The sequence below is a fragment of the Haemaphysalis longicornis genome, unplaced genomic scaffold (genome assembly GCF_048455015.1).
Source record: "Haemaphysalis longicornis isolate Haplotype H1 unplaced genomic scaffold, Haemaphysalis longicornis Haplotype H1 scaffold_1, whole genome shotgun sequence".
In the NCBI taxonomy this organism is placed as follows: domain Eukaryota; kingdom Metazoa; phylum Arthropoda; class Arachnida; order Ixodida; family Ixodidae; genus Haemaphysalis; species Haemaphysalis longicornis.
Window position 1 is genome coordinate 382,240,932 of NW_027526203.1, and position 17,887 is coordinate 382,258,818.

General features: G+C 49.2%; 1 pseudogene; it reads right to left on the reverse strand.

Annotated features, from left to right (window-relative positions):
• Window positions 1-5,813: 5,813 nt before the first annotated feature.
• LOC144160719 (BTB/POZ domain-containing protein 10 pseudogene) lies at window positions 5,814-7,445 on the reverse strand (annotated as a pseudogene).
• Between the last annotated feature and the right edge of the window lie 10,442 nt (window positions 7,446-17,887).

Consider the following 17,887-nt stretch of genomic DNA (forward strand, 5'->3'; position numbering starts at 1 on the left):
TGAGTTAGGCCGAACGGTCCTGTGCTGCCTGGGAAGCCCCGCAAGAAACGTCAGAAACACGAATAAAAAATGGGGATAATGCGCGAACTGTGTGTTACACCTCGCACCTGCACAAAACAAAACATAATTGATGAACTTAAGGTACTTAATCGCTACTATTAGGAATTAAAGAAAAACTATAAAACAATAAAATAACCCAGCGTATTTGTCTACTCATAGTCGAAATTGGCTATAAGAATAAAACATACAATGAAGACAAGCCGCGTAAGAGCGCTTACGCATTCGAAGACAGTTCTCTGAATTCCTGCAAATTTTGTTTATAGGGGAGGCGGAGGGGAGGACCTAGGCGGCGGGGAAAGTAATTGTCACGGATCTGTGAGAACGTGGTGAGTTAGGCTAACTGGTACGGTGTCCTCTTGGCAACAGCGCTGCCAAAATGTCACTGATCTAGTTCCCTCGAAGTTGAACACACGTGAGCTGTAAATATTTCGGGACTCGTATGTAATTTGGGAAATCGAGCTAATTCCCGTGCCTCGGTCCCACTCACCCGAGTCGAACTGCTTAGGTGATTATGTGAAATAGCTGTACGGGAAAAAAGGAAATGGTCGGGTCATTTTGTACCGGGTTTAAGTGGCAGGGAACAAACGACACGGTTGAAACGAGAATGGGTTCGATTGGGAACCACCCTTAGCAGACGAAAATTGTGTAAAATTTACAACTTCAGTGCAAACTATTTACGACAAGCAAATGAAACTCCGAGTAACGATAGAGTCGACTTAAAGCGGCCAATCGTCTATAAATGTTATTTGGAAGTTTTATTAAACAAGTTACAGCCGTTTCTGCTAACCATGTTTGGTAAAGTTGGCTTTGCCTCAAGGCGTTCTTGCCACCCGGGTTTTCTGCCTAACACGAAAAAAATAACGCCTGTTGCACTAGCGATGCAAGGCTGGAGAAACAGCAGAGCTGGCTGCCCCTCTCTCTTCGTCGGAGATCCGACTGTTGCACCTCGCATAAATTTCCGAACTTGCTGCCGAAAGTCCACGACGACTGGCAGGGCCGGATCGTTTTGTCCGCAGACTTTCATATCTCTCCTACAGTGGACCGGGTTAGAACGCGCTAGCGCCCGCGGAAACCAGCTTCGCAAAGTCGGCGTCTGTAGCGCGAACTCGGCGTCTGTGCTCCCCACTTCAGGCGCGAACACGCGTGAACTGGCGAGGAGAACAGCACGCGAGAGATCACGCCACGAACGCAGTCGCATAGAAGCCGGTTTCATAACGCGAGGGCTCAAGGTTAGATTCCGACCACGGGAAAAGTTGCTTCGCCTGGCTTGTCTCTGTTTGTTTCATGCGACGGCGGTCCTTAATTTTGATTTCTGTTGGGCTTAATTTGGGGGTTAGGTTATCGCTTTTTTAGTTATTTTATCATTTATTTCCAACCTCCCAAACCCATGTGCGCATTTGCCTTCCCGTCTCGCAATGAGGCGGCCTGGGAAGGCGAGATGGAAATGTTTTTGCACTCTATGGACGCCTAAATTTGTTGTTAGGCTTATTAATTTTTCCGCTTCAAAATTAACCAATTTGGCTATAACACTAGTGAAAATTACTATGTGGCCTTTTTTTCTTGTAGGTGTTGCGCACTGCGCGCCAATACAACCTTCTTTTTCTTTAAAATTGGCTGCACACGTTATTGTTCCCCTCCGCTGCCAAGTGCCAACCCCGTGCCCCTTGGGCCGTAGGGGCGGCACAATGGTTAGGTTGCTGGTTTTACGGCGCTGAGGTCCCGGGTTCGATTCCTGGGACCTCCCGAACTACCTTTTTTTTCGTTAGGCGCTCGTGTGCTCTTTGCCTCCTCACCACCTTCTCTCACACATCCTGGCCTAGCATTTTCACCCCTCCACTTCGCCGATGATGATAGTTTTCTGGTAACGTTCCACGGCGGAACTGAAAGTTAACACCGCTCCGCTGTCGAAAACCAGGAAAGCCTAGCCATAAACAACTTCTTTGTGAAATAAGTCTGATGGAAAGACAGACACGGGGCTCTATTGTCGACTGCACAAATTCACAGTGAACTGTGAATTTGCCGGAAGTTTTTTCTGATTGGCTTTCAATTCTGGTCACATGCTTCCGGGTGACAAAGCGGTTGTGTGTGCTTTCGTCATTTTGACGTTTCATGACGTTTACGTGCGCCAGTTCGTTTGCCTTATTTCTCAATTACTGAAAGCGCATAATTCTTGGCCGGCAATGAAAAACTAAACTAAATGCACCCGACATGATAACGTAGGCCTGTCTTTGCTATTCAACAACAATACGGCTTGTATGCCACGCACTCTGTGTGATTGGCTGAGAAGGCGTGACGTAATTTGAACAGCTGGTGGGATCGATCACGTCGCACATTGGCAACTTCAGTCTGCGTAAACGTGACGTAATATTACGTAAAAGCTTGAAAATGGCAGCTGCTGTCGCCGCGAAATAGGGCAAAAAATTTCGCTCATCTTCGGCGCCGTGAAAACCCCGGGAATTTGCAGCAGGCGCAGTTCCGCATGACGCGCGGTTTAAAGGTTGTTTTCTACCGAAAGAAATAACATTTTTCACTGTTTCCAAGTCCTCAATCACGGCGCATACAAATAACGTGCCGTAGTTCGCTTATGTATTTGGCAATAAAATAAAAATTATTTGTTTGGCGTAACAGGAACACAAGAGGGCAGTACGAGCCTCTCCATGACAAAGAGCAGCCAAGGCATGGCATTTGTCCACACTCCTTCTAGAAAGCTGCTGGGTCACATGATCGAACTCAAGAGAAAAATAACAAGGAAAAGTGGCTATTTTATGCATTACTGCGCTGATTGAAGTCGAGCTTGACGAATGAGTGAATATAAGACATCGGTACGCTTCGCGGTTATCAGGCGTAGCGCTTCGCTGCCCTTACCGCGTCATTACTCACGGCCGTCTTTTTCTCTGAACACGCCAGAAACTTGTAACATAGCAGCAGAAAATAGCGTGGCGGCGGTGACGGTCGCAGAAGTGATAATCCAACAAAGCTAGCATTGAAGCAGAGAGCTCAACTATGTTACTAAAAGCGATTGAAAGAAATAAATAGATGCGGTAAAAAAAGATTGTGTGATGTTTTTTGGCTCAACATCCCCCTTTCGCAGCGTTACTTGATCGCCTTGTTGTGTTGACGCAAATTTTAACATGAAGAAAAATGTTTCCTTTGCGAACCTGAGCGGCCGTCCTAATTTTCATAGTACATGTTAAGTGTTTTTATATCTTCTGTGTACAATACTTGATCACTTGGTTGTGATCTTTATGAGTGAAGCGTCGAATTACATTGCATGTCGTCATAGCTATATGGGGATCACATCGCTGATTGCTTACGTTGTGCTTACGCAAAAATTATGGCGAATTCACTGTGAATTTGTGCAGTAGAGAATAGGGCCCATGAAGATTTCACCTACGTTTCAGTTCGTGTATGCGGGTTACGCGCAAGTGCGTTAAGTATGTTATAAATGCCTTGATCTGACGGTATGGCCATGCCAATTGCGGAACATTGGGCGAAAACAGCATAGATTCATGCCTGTGAAGCGTTGTCCAATACCCCAATGCTTGGGTCCGCTACTCTGTGGGTATGTGTACCTTTGCTGGGCTTTAAAGTACGCATACAGGATTCAGAGAACCAGCACAGATTTCTTATTTTTAGATCCACCAAGTGCTGCGCCGTAAGCAATTGATTGATTGATTGTAGGGTTTAACTCGCCGACGCAACGCAGGCGATGAGGCGCGCTGTAGTGGAGGGCTCCGGATTAATTTTGACCACCTGGGGATCTTTAACGTGCGCCGAAATCTCGTACACACGGGCGTTTTTGCTTTCCGCCTCCATCAGAAAAGCGGCCGCCGCGGCCGGGAATCGAACCCGCGACTTCGCCGTAAGCAATTGCTTGGTTCATTCATTGGGTGCTTAGTGCATGCACCCATATGTGGCAATGCGCGCTGCTGCAGCATACAATCCGTTTTATAAAGCGTGTACTTATACCTCTATGAGGGTATGTTGGACTGTCTGGGTATATGCCCCTTTGCTAGAACAACGGCAGCATTTGGCAGGTAGGCTCCGGAGCGCTGGAGCTCGGCCCGACGTTTTTATTCGAGGTCTTACGACGTCAACTGGTGCTCACAGCTTGAAGTGCGTTGAGTACATGGAGTACATTTTATAGTGGGTGCAGGTTGACAACGTTCAACCTCAAAGCGTGGCTTAACACGCTATGTTTAGGCCTAACGGTAGGTAACCTCCAAGTTAAGCATTGCGACCTTGCAACCAACGTTATGTACGGCGATTTACGGGTATCGGTCGAAAACGCTATACCTCAACGCTCGTCGCTAGGCCTACGTTCGGTACATCGCGTATCCTATATAGTCACCATCTCTCTCTAAAGGGCAGCAACCTCTGTGGAACGAGTTATAAACTGGAAAACACGATATAGCGACAGCGACACCGCTGTCGCTGCTGTGACGCTGTTCTCTGCCCGCGCCGTGACCCTTCTAAAGAGCGTGAACACGGACAGGCACGTTAGCGTTCAGGCCTGTCGTACGTACGATACAAATTAACGCAAATTGTCGCAGCCGACGTAAAGCAGACATGTAAAGCAATGACGACGCTTGCACGTCAGCAAAAGTGCAGTAATAAAGCCTGCCAACGTGAGAGATTACTGCTTCGCGAAGTGTAAGCGCAGTGATGACGCATAATTTCGCAAGGAGATGGAGCGGTTCGAAATAAGCGCGGCAAATGGGTGCGAACTGTGCAGCGCAATTCTGAACTCTCTGCTGTTCGCGAAAAATCGATATTCGAATGAGGACCTGAGCACGCAATCTCACGATTGCTCGAGTTCGTTCAAATTGCGTTACACAGCTCTTTAGAGAATTCAAGCAGAGAATAATAGCGTGCACGCACGTACACGAATCGACAAAATTTTTTAAAAACAAAACACGGTTAAAGTGCTTGTTAACGCACAAGCTGAGTTGTCTGCGCAGCGCGGTGCATGGGAGCACTTCAAACGGAGAACTTGAATAGCTGAAATTGCAATAAATGGGCGCTTTTTGTAATTAGCTATCGCCCGAATACGGCTGCTGGCGCCGGAAGTCGAACCTACGTGCTCATCACCGGGCGCATTTGCCGCGGCAGTGCTGCATCGGCTAAAGCCTGTTTGAAATTTTGACGAAAATCCACAGGGATTGACGGCTGGTGCCCCTATTGCTTGTAGCGGCAAACAAATCGGCAAGCAGTGATTTGTCAGTGAAAGTTGGGGCCGTATTGACAAACAAGTTTCGAAATGCCCATACGCACTTCACGGCAGAACTGTCGACTCCGGCGCTAAAAATTAGACTACGCTGCTATACTTGCACACTTGTGGCCAGCGGACATCTTTAATTTTCTTCCATTTAAGATGGGAAGCAAGCTCTAATTCTTTAGGATTAGACAGTACAATTCGCAGGACGACGCCATGGGAGGCCCATAAAATGTTCAAGTCTTTGGTAAGAGTCTTGATAGCGGGCTCACTCCCAAATGGTGCACACAGAACAGCAGGATTTTGGTTGCGGTCAGCAGAGCACAAAAAAAAAAAAGGGAAACAGAATCGTGGCAACTTTTGGTGGCAAGAAAATTGGACGTTGGCATGCTGGCACCTGTTCAATGCTAAGCTTATCATGCCACAAATGCTTTTTGCTGCGTAGTACCGCCCTGACCATGCCGCTTCACGCATGTATTTCCAATCGAAAATGTCAGCGCCTATGCCTACACTGCTCGCCAAGGCTAAGAACAGCGCACTAGGGCAGGTCGTCAGGCGGGATCACCGTTGGGTATGGCTCTTTGGGAAACACAACCACTTCTTGCGGCTGGACTCCTCCGACAGCTCCCAGATCGTCGGGGGTATTGCGCTCGACCTCGGGCCCGTCGTCGGCGCCTTCCACCGAAGCCCGCTGTGCAGCCATGTCCACGGATGCGGCCACGCGGTTCATGGGAGGCCTGCTCTTGACGCACATGAAGTCGACGTGGCGGCTCTTGCCCTCTTCCTTCTCCCAGGACATCCGCAGGAAGGGCCGCTGCACGTAGTTGTAGATCACTTCGATCCGGCCTCCCGGTCGAAGCTTAACTTTCTCCTTGTGCGTTGGGTAGCCTTCGATGCCTAGCCAGATTTTCTTCAAGCCACGCTCTTTAAGCACCTGCTTGGCCACATCACGATTTTCTATGTACTTGAGAAAGCGGTACATAGTGGTGCTGCGGATAATCTGCGAGTTCTCTTCGCCAGTCTTGGGCGGGTACTCGTCATCCCAGTCCACAGTGTCGTCATCAAGAAGCACGACGATTTGGCACTCCCGGGCCCCCTTCTGAGCGGCATTGGCCATACGGCTGACGATGAATTCTTCCAAAAACTTCTGAAACTCCACGCGTGCTCCCTCATTAGACAGCTCGTGAAAAAGGCCCCTTAGATTGTGGCACTTGATAGTTTGTGTACCAAATGGGATCAGAAAATAGTCACATGCTTCGCGAAGTTCATGCACTGTGACGCTTGGGGGGCAGCGGATTACGCCAGCCTCGTAGTATTCCAAGATGGCGCTGAAGACTGTTGTGGAAAGGCCTTTGGCGACTTCATACTCGCCCCGTTCGTTACGCCTTGTGATGTTGTTCTCCCTTAGAGACCCGAACATACGCGCCAGCATGGTGTCCGGGTGACGCGCGAAGAGCGCCGGGTCGACGACGAACCGCGTGCCATCCACAATGAGCGTGACGCGGTCGTCCGTGCCGGCCAATGACCCCGCCGACAAGGAGGCTGCCGAGGGCGCAGCGCCGCCATTACCGTCGCCGAGGCCGCCCACCACCATGACAGGGCCGTCACTTCCTGGACCCAGCGCCGGTTAGTGGGTGCACGGAGGGCCTCTGCTCTCGGTCAAGCTCGAGCCGCTGGCCAAGGAACAGCCGCCTCTGCAGCTGCCGGAGTAGCTGCGCGACAGCAGCTGGCGCCGCTGCGATTTGGTTCGTGCTGCTGCGGCAGACTGCGGATGCTGCGGCCCGTCACCTTCTTCGTCGTCAGACTTGCTCGCCAGGCACGGCTTCTTGAGCGTTACACCCAAAGCGAGTTCCTTGGGGCAGGCGACCTCAGCTTAAGTTGAGTTACGTACTAGTCCATCGCTATTAAAGAAGAAAACTGTGGTGAACAATGGGTCGCGGTGGACCACGTGGTAAATTGGACGCGGTGGCCATATACATGAGTGGGTACCAGTGAGGTAAAGAAGAGGTTGACGATTAACGCGCGTGGCACAGACCATGGCTCTATGCTTTCATTTTTTTAACATCCCCGTATTTTTCCTTTCATTGAGCGTCCTTATCCTGCCCCCTCCCCTCCCCCCTCCCCCCATAGTGCGTAACAGCCACCTCACTGCTTCCATCACCATCACCATGGTCCATGGCGGGACACTGAAGGCCTGTCTGAACGAGGGTGCGTTAGAACAGAGTAAAGTACGGCTCCGCGGGGAGAGAGGATAAACATTAATGAAATGGAGGAAGGCTTCAGAGAGGCGTCCTCAATCCAGGACGCCTTGAGCTAGGGTCGTGTCTATAGCCCTTTCGATCAATCGCAGCTGATCTTCGAAGACGAAGTTGGCCAAGGCTCTCTCCCAAAGCTTTGTGAAAAGATCGAGGTTATGGGGAAGGGGGGGGGGGGGGGAGTTCTAGGGTAAATTTTAAAGCAAAGCTTTCTAGCTCTCACAGCCAACGGTTCTTTCGTTGCGTGGGGGAGGGGGGGCGGAGGGTTTCACTCACGGAGCACACTAAAGATGGCTCAGCGGATTTACCTAGCGTTCGTCGCGCGGAAGTGCCTGCTCGCCGGCGGTGGCTTCGGTGGTACGGCTTTGTCGTCTGCTTTAGCGATGGTTGTTTTAAGCCTGTTTTCGTGCAGCTTCGCGTCCATTGCGCGGTGGCTTCGCACGGATTGATTAACTTGTTCGACAACACCTCCAGGATAACCAGCACCCGACGAAATTAAGGGGTCGTACGGCAAACATACGTTAAGGATTGCTTTCCAGGGCGGGAAAACAAAATGTGCAAGCCACATACAGACCTGGCCGCTAGAGAAACGCTAGCTTTTGCGCACTGCTTACCACAAATGGGACTCCGTTTTCTAAATTGGTGAACACCAATTCGGTTGTGTTTTAAGAGGTATTACAAAAGGCGAAAGTAGCAACTGTTTCTGATAAATAGCGATTATAAAAGTTTCCTCAGCTGTCTCTCAATTCTCAAACTTACTAAACTAACTATAGTTTAAATCGGTATAAATGGGAATCACTAAGCTACATGCCGAATTGTTTCGGTGTCTGCGCTTGTGTCGACCGGTGGTGTAGCCCCAAGCTAGCACATCAGGATGGCTAGGTTCCGCTGTCTCACCCTTCGAAAGACGCTCCTTTCCGTTTTCTTTCTCCCGAATCACGGCCGGGCTACAGCGGCGGCGTTCGCCGCTCTAGCCTGGCCGTGGCCAACGCTGCTGCTGTGTTCGGGAAGCCGCCCCCGCGAATTCCAGGTAACGGCTGCCAGAACCTCTGGTTTCACTCTTTGTGGAGCCACGTGTGTGAATTCAAGTGACGTCGCACGGGCAATTGTTATGGGTGTCGTTTAAAGCTTTGCTTTCCAACCACCTTCACAGCGTGGATTGGAGCCAATTTTTTTTTTCGCCGCCACCCACCATATGTTTGAGTCCCAGGTTTTTCACAGAAGCGGCAAAAGCAGAGAAAATTGTGGGGAATCAAAGAGATGCATTCCGGTGGGGTGGAGAAAGATATTAACTTTCAGGACGCGAAATAATCTTTCCTGGTTCCTCGGTATCGATTTGTGTGGGGAGGAATATGTTCTACGGGCGAGCCTGTAGTCGTGTGGTTTCTTGGTATGCATGCGCTCGGGCACCGCATCGCCAGCGCTGGCTCGGACGGTCAAATCTCGAGCCATGAGGTGTGCGATCTCGTTGCTGGGGATGTAGTATCGTTCCTGGGAACAACGGGCGGTTGCTAGGATCCAAAAAGCCCTATTTACGCGTATACTTGGGGCCGGTCGTCGGTTTTCGAGAAGGGCATCGTAGTCGTACCGTCTTCGCGGTATGGAATACGCCTAGTTGGGCTGGCCGCTACGTCTCACTGGCATTAAGGTCAAAGCATTAAGTTCTTCATTCTGTGAAAACCGTTCGTCATCGTCGTTGTTGTCATCATGTCGAGAAAACGGCCGCCGCTGTAAAATGTAGATACAAAAATTCCTCGCGGCACTTAAGTCTGCTGACGTCCTTTGAAGGCGAAAGCCTGGCGACACTTATTAACAAATCCTTCACTGCTGCATTGTATTTCCGTCTCTTAGGGCGCTTTCGTTTCTTTGTATTCGGCGCGAGCTTGTATAGCAGTTGCATTTAAAAAAAAAAGGAGTAGTGTTTCGAGCGTTGCGTTCAACTGTCACGCGGCACACACTATTGTACAACTTTTAGTGTTGTGAATTTCGTTAAGCGGGCTCATTAGCCTCAAAGTTCCCGATTCCTGGCCAGTCCCCCAAATGGGTACGCGCCACGGAGAAAGAAACATCAACAAGCGTTTGTTCGAACTCTGGTGCCAGATTCCGTTCTCTTAGCGCCACCTGCTGCTTCGCTCAAAACACTACTCCTATTCCTTTTTTCAAATGCTATATAAGGTCTGTTGTACCCGCCTCATCGGCCCACAGTCTCTCAAGCTCTGCCGATCCCGTCTACGAAAAAGGAAACGGCAATACTCGCCTCATCAAACGCGTGGAAAGCGCAGATGCCTATATGGACTGACACAATGCAGCAATACGCACCTCTTCACCTTATTGATCCCAATTGCACCTTCAGGATGCCAACATTAGCAAGCGCGAGGAAGCCATTCTGCACAGTCTGCGCTTAAATGTGGCCTACACAGGACATTACCTCTGCAAAATCCAGCAGGCATCTTCACTTTTTAGGGACGAAGCCCCTTAAGGGCTGGGGCTGTTGGCGTCTCCTGTCGTCGTGGTCGTCATAATCGTCGTCTCATGTAGTCACGGTACCAAAACACCGAGAACCTCGTTTCCGCCCCACGCTAGAACGTAACGTCCGCTTAAAAAACGCCGGGACACTGGTATATGCCTCGCGCTAGAGAGCTTCGTGCTTCCAAGGCAAGAGACTTTAAACTCAAAGCTGTATACCTCTACCCCCCTTACGGTTTCATCTCTGTTGGCAGAAACGCCAAGGCGCCAAGGATGCACTTATGCACTGCATGCTTCGCCCCTTCCGAGGTTTCACGTTAATCTAGATGGCCCGGGATTTTCGTTCCATATGTGACACACGAGAAGACATCCATATCCATCATGTTATATAGGTGTGCTCAAAGTACTTCGTGCACGAGACAGGAACTCATATTTTCTTTGTGCAGGCCGCTTGGTGCGAGACTCGAATTGAGGCCTGTTTTGGGACCTTGGTGGGGTAACAGTCAGGCTGCACGTGCAACCAAAGTTCTCTTGGTGTTTCTTGGAAGCACAGAGCTAGACAGAGTTTCGTGAAAAACCCTTTATATGGAACTGAGAATTTTGGATACATCATCTGACATCTTTTCAATTTTATAATTTATGATTGTTTTTTTTTATTATATCATCTGGCGCAGCAAGCCAGCGCGGCGGCTTGGCTAACATCGCCGTTTTTCATTATCTCTCTCTCTCTCTCTCTCTCTCTCTCTCTCTCTCTCTCTCTCTCTCTCTCTATCTATCTATCTATCTATCTATCTATCTATCTATCTATCTATCTATCTATCTATCTATCTATCTATCTATCTATCTATCTATCTATCTCTTCCTCCCTCTGTTCTACCTCGGTAGGTTAGGAGGGGAATCGTGGGTTTTGTAACGAACGTCTCGGGTTCGACCCCAAGCAATTTCCAATATTTTTTATAAAACCTGCAATGTTTGGTTGTTCTAAAATGTCCTCTTGGCTCAGTTCTGCGCACTTTTCATACATAAAAGCGCTTTGGTATCATTTAGATCGGTCTAGAGGTGGGGCGCGGCATATCAACCAATTTCATTATAACATTAATTAATTAAACTAAGTAATTTAAATTACTTAATTTAATTATTGTGTAATGTGGACCTGCCCGGGACTGCATCAGATCCGATTACGGCACCTTCGGGCAACCGGCCTTCACCCTGGCCGCCCTCCAGACCTGCACCGCTGGGTTCATGGACCATTTCATCGGCAACTTCTGGACTTTATACACGAAGCAAACTTGTTTGTCTACCTTTGAATCGTGCACCGTTATGCCGCTGAGTCAACTTTCGAATAAAAAAAAATTATATTATTGTGTAACGTTTCATTGCCGTTTTGCGTCGCACCATAAGTGCCGGCTTGTAAGTACAGGTGCCGTCAGAAGTAATTGGAGCACGGGAGCTGTGGCCGAACCGCACAGGAGCGCCGTGTAGCTGCACCGGCGGTAAACGATAGGAGCATGACACGCATGCGCGCCTGCCGTCGGTGATAGCTCCTCCATACTTCTCAACCCACTTTTTAAAACGCGGCTTCGAGCATTATTCGCAGCATACTGGTCTCAGCGATGGTGCTAATAGCAGAGGCGGTATCTGGCAGCGTCGCTCACACACTTTCAGCGCATGCGAGCTGCTTGAGAAGCGTCGCAATCGCGGGGATCGGAAGTGACAATTTTTCTTTCCGAATATTTTTAAAGACGACAGTCTTTCTTAGGCTACTTAAACCAAAAAATTTTGGTCTGTCTGTATGTCTGTCTGTCTGTCCGTCTGTCTGTCTGTGACTCGATTCAGCCTTTTTTCTTTCTTTCTTTATTGCCGGTCTTCGACAGTGCAACACAACATAAAGGTACTACAGAAAACACACAATCTACAAAAATGCCGCCATGCCATGGTTGACTGGCGTTGTCATTTAAAATTCCCTAAGCATGGCGAGGGGTTCCACCCTTGGCAACCACTCAGGAACAGAAAACTTCGCTCTCTGAATTTCAATGAACTTGGAAACAGTTTCGCGAAAATATTGTCGCGTCGGCCGCGCGTCTACATCACAGTTGAGCCATGCCATGCGCGACCGCCAAATACTGTGCAGGCCCAACAACATGACGAGATCGTACGGCAGCCCATCCTCTCTCTCGATACATAAAAACCGTATTCCATGGGGGTTCAGTGGAAAGTCCTTTCGCAGTGTCCTTTGGAGGACATCCCATAGAAACACTGCTGCCCAACAATGGATAAAGACATGCTCCACCGTGTCCGGTTGTTTGCAAATAGAGCAGTCAGTTGCCCATGGAATAGAAATCCCCTTACCCTCCATCCATGTTGCAACTTAAAGCGTACCCGTGTGTAGTTTAAAGAAGAAAGACTTCGCTCCTGGTGATACTTCCATTCGCTTAACCCTTTGTAGAACATCTTGTCCTGGGCCTGCACAGTATAAAACTCTGTACATTGGTATAGGCAATACCACATCGCGTACATCCTTATATAATTTTTTCCGCGTGACATTAGCCAAATAGTGCATCGAAAATCGAGCAAACAAAAAACGGGATGACACAACAATCTCTTTAAGGTATCCATAGATGCCCCCTGTCATACTACTCGTAGAAACTACGAATTCGGGCAAAGCGCTCATTAGCCGCACTTGAAGTACTGTGCGCAGAAAAGGGTCTTGAACGTCCCGCAAAAACAAAAATCGATTCACAAGCTGTCTTACAAAAAGGTGCGTCAGCCCTAAGCCACCATCGCGGGTTCGTCGAAACAAATTCATTCTACTGGTCCTTTCCCAAGTAGAAGCCCACACAAATACAGCGAACACGCGGTGAAGTCATTGTATATTCACCCGAGAACAATGCAGCGCTTGCATAACATACCATAATTTGCTAGCCAGAAAAATGTTGCACACAGTTGCCCTAGGAAACATAGACAAACCATTGGCTCTCCATTTATTCGCTTTCTCACGCAGCTCCTGAGCTTGCGCACGCCAGTAGGGCTCCCTGTCTCTGTAAAACTCCACTGGAATACCCAAGTATTTCACTGGATGAGTGACCCAAGTGACATTGGCGAAAATGTCTGGGGTTGTCAGCCAATCACCATGCCAGAATCCCACACACTTTCCCCAGTTTACAAAGCTACCTGTTGCAACACCGAACCGTTTCACGATTTCTACGACAAGAGTGACACTTTCCTTGTCTGAACAGAAAACTGCAACGTCATCAGCATAAGCGAGAAGTTTGACTTCAGAAGAGTGTACACGAAATCCTCGAACCTGGTTGTCTTGTATGATGGTTAAAGACAACGTTTCTATGTAAATACAAAAAAGCAGAGGGCTGAGGGGGCAACCCTGACGCACCGAACGTTGCACGCTAATGGGCGCTCCCAGTGAATTATTTACAATCAACCGCGTGGTGCACCGTCGATACGCCAGGCCAACACCCTCACTAATGACAGATCGCACATTTACATGGTCAAGAACAGAAAACAGAATATCATGGGACACGCAATCAAACGCCTTTTCAAGGTCAAGCTGGAGAAGCGCGACGGCGCCTCCAGCGGCGTCGCAGCACTCAAGCACACATCTCGCCGTGTGTATATTCGTTGTGATTGTCGCGACCTTTGATGCCGCACGTCTGGTGTGGCCCTACAAGAAGTGTGATCACAGTTTGTAACCTCTACGCTAGCACCTTCATCAATATTTTGTAATCAACGTTCGACAAAGCGATTGGCCGGTACGCCGTTACGAACTTTAGTTTTCAGTTTCTTCTGTTTTCGGTATCAGAACCGTGTGGGAAGACGAAAACGACAGTGGAAGGTATTTCAGACGAAATGCTTCTAAAAACATCGCCGTTAAAACCGGTGATACGTCCTCTTTGAAGTACTTATAAAAGGCCGCGCTTAAGCCGTCAGGACCGGGCGACTTCCCTGGGTTTAAATTATCAATTGCTGACTTGATTTCTGCGACAGATATGGGCTGTTCTGAGTTATCTTTAATTCCATCCTCAAGGCTAGGCATACGGCTGAGGTACTCTTTTATAAAGCCTTCCACATTATGCGGTCGGTACGCAAACAAAGACTGATAATATTCAAAGACAAACTGGTGGATGTCGTCTATATCGGTTGACGCGCGTCCATTCCATTCGATTTTGTCGATCGTATTTCGTCGAGCACGTGCCTTTTCGATTCCAAGCGCCCGTTTGGTTAGCGTCTCTCCCACTGCTAATCGCTCGGCTCTCGCTCGAACGAGTGCCCCGCGGTAGCGTTCTTCGTCTAGTATCTCTAGTTGCTGTTTGAGTTTGCGTATATCCTCTGTAAACAACCCAGGCGTTTTTCCTTCTTCCAAAGTTATTTTCTTTAAATTGTCGCGTAATGTCCTTTCCTTTATTTTTTCTTCGTGCCTTATGCAGGTCGATCTTTCTATGGCTATAATTTTTGACTTCTTTAAATAATTCCCATTGTTCCCCAGTTTTACCGTCTTCATTTTCGATCTCTTCAATTTTTTTCTTAACTGCTTCAATGAACATTTCGTCGTTTAGGAGTTTAGCATTTAATTTCCAAAGGTTCCACGAGAAAGCAGTCCCTTGCCTTCTTGGCCCAACGCTACACTTAACCATGCAGTGGTCGGAAAACGACACTGGGTGTACTCTGTAACCTTGGAATTTCGGAATTAATCAAGTGACGCGTATATTCTGTCCAGCCTCGCGTAACTGGTACCCTGAAAGTGGGTGAAACTCACGTCTCGACCACCCTCGAGATTGATTGATTGTAGGGTTTAACGCGCCGACGCAACGCAGGCGATGAGGCGCGCCGTAGTGGAGGGCTCCGGATTAATTTTGACCACCTGGGGATCTTTATCGTGCGCCGAAATCTCGTACACACGGGCGTTTTTGCTTTTCGCCTCCATCAGAAAAGCGGCCGCCGCGGCCGGGAATCGAACCCGCGACCTCGTGCTCAGCAGCGCAACGCCTTAGCCACACCCTCGAGGCATTCCGCCACGTCTAATAAACCAAATTCATCAACAATTCCTACCAGCAATTCGGTGCTTGCGTTCTTATAAGGACTACTGCTCGTTTTATCCTGCGGAGATAACACACAGTTAAAGTCCCCCATCAAGATAACTTGCATCTCGATAGTGAGGTACTGCCGGATATTTTGGAAAAAAAATCCCTCTGTCCTCCCCCCCATTAGGCGCATACACACAAATGACCCGCCATTCGACGCTATTAAATGTGAAATCGCACACAACCGAGCGACCGGATGAATACGATTGGACATTTTCTACGCACAGACCTAACCGCAGCCACCCGGCCAAAGCAAAACAATGCCTGCGCAATAGTCTTATATAGTCACAGCTAAATCTACCCGTCTATGTCCGGTGTAATGTTCATACTTGTCAACATTGTTGAAAAAGAACAAGACATTACGCAAATATGAGACAACAAATCAATACAGAAGTGATATTTGCAGTGTTCCTTTATAAAAATTCAAACATGCTTGACTTTTGCGAAATTAAAGGGGCCCTGAAAGGCGTTTTGAGCACACAAAATGAAGTAGCGCAATCGTTAGATTGGGTCGTCAAGCCTAGGTCATCTGGGTCAAGTATTACTCTTTTACGCGCAGCGGAAAGCTCAGACTTTTGTTGCAAAGTTTGTCGCTTTTTTCTCACCCTTTCCTTCGTGTTTTTGGACGCCGCCATCTTCACATATCTACATCATCGATTCCCAGATGTTCGTCATGAGCTAGACATCCTGCTATTAGGCGGTTTTTTCACGCACTTCCGGCAAAGAGATGAGTCGTCTGCTCAGCGTCGGCTCGCCGGCTGATCTGCCAGCGGAGTGTCGGAGTGCTTGGACATTTTACGACAAACGAAACAAGTGTAAACGAACGCTTAACCGTTCGCATTGAATGCAACACGGCCATAACACGACATGGATATTCTCTTACTTGAGTACGTTCCATAAAGAAAGCGTTGAAGCCCCGTGGCACTTATTTCGTGCAATCGTAGAGAACGCCCTGAGCCGAATGCCCGGGTTTGACGGATACATTTTATTCCACTTCAAAACAATCCAGAGATGCGTTTCGAACGAACACAACGTCACAACATGCGTTGCAAGTCTGAACCGCGATTGACAGACGATGGGTTGCCTCCTCCTGCCCGTCGTAAATTCGGCACTCACCTCGCGCGCGGTTTGCGGGGAAGAACAGCAAGTCACTTAACTCTGGCGCGCTAGCCCAGATGGCTTTTAGCCACGCACACTGCACATACCCCATGCGAGGTTGAGTCGTACGTCGCTCAAGAAAGATAATTCAGACCATGGGAAGCACTATCCACCCGCAGAAGCACAACGTCGCATTTCATCGCGAAACAAAGGCGTCCACAACACACACACCATCGCCTCCTGTAATGCCAAACGCATCTCACACTTCCCAATGGGAGTGAGTGGTACGCCTGCAGTGCCCACATGTCGCGAGGTGGGGCCCCGAGCTGAACCGGGATCACGCAACCGCAACTGACTTCTGGGGCGGTTTGTGCCTTGTTGCCAAGGCAACCGGTGTTTGAGATTGTCAAAGAAATGGCGCTCGCTCCAGCACTGGAAAGCTGAGAGCCGCGTCGGAGCATGTTTTGCCAACGTTGCCGGTCTCCACCACGTCGCCCCAAGCTTAACTGGCCACATGATTGAAGCGTTTTTGTGCACGGGTTCTGTATCGGTTTAAAAAGACTTTTTCACATGCCGCCGGCAGGAATTACCACCACCTTAAAATAAGACCCGGCACCAGCGGGGCCACATCTGATACGGCGCTTTTTGGATAAACAGTGCGCGGTGCATGAAAGGAACCGAGCGCGCGATCCTCCCCGAGCGGCTGCGAGTTCGCCGCCGATTAAAAATCACGTGCTGCCTTGCAGCAACGCACACCGCGAAAGGGCAAGGCCAGGCCGCCGCACAAATGCGGCCAGATTTTCCGTTCGCTTTTCCAGCCTTGAGCGGTGTGCGGGATTCATGGTGTCAACAAAGCTTGACCGTAGCAGACGGCAGTTTAAAGGAGTACTGACACGAAATTTCAAAGCTGAGATAACTATGTAAAACGCTTCCTTTTTATCAGGAAATATCTCCCAGCAAGTTTCAACGGCAACCGTTCAGCGAAACATATTTAAAATCCATTTTAATCTTCGCCCGCACGAGAAAGCCCAGAGCGGGCTGACGTGACATCATCTGCTATGTACCCCAAACTGCCGACGTCGGGGCTCCCGTGACGAAGCCGACGCGCTGGCTGTGGTTGGCGCGCGCTGCTAGGGCGTGTGTACATGTCATGGTTTTGGGACTGACGTCATGCTGCCCGGGCCTGTGGGGACGGCGAAGACCTCGGCCGGTCTGGGCGCGCCACTGAGGTCAGTGGGGCGCGCGCGTGCGCTCGCTCGCGCGCGCTTCCAGAGAGGCAGCGATACGGCAAGAATGGTGACGCCATGTCATACATGCGGTCATGGCGGCCGCTCGGCGTTTTTTTGTCGAAACCGAAACTGGCACGAATAAACGACGCCGTAAATGAATGTTTACGCTGCGCTCGACCGTCTAATCTGTCATTCAATGATTAGTGGGCTGGTAGGCGAGCATAGCAGCGAAAAAAACGTAACATAAAAATTTCGTGTCAGTACTCCTTTAAGGAGCGCCATAGCGGAAGTACGTCACCCCTGAAGCGCGCAGCATCATGGGAGGGAAGGCTCTCGCCCCGTCAACAGCGAAAGGAGGAGGAAACGCTGCGCCAAGATAATGCGCGGTTTTTGATTTACGATTTCTCAGCTAATACTCATCGCTTTAACAAAATTCTTGCGGGAGGAGATTGCTAATACATTCTCTTACTT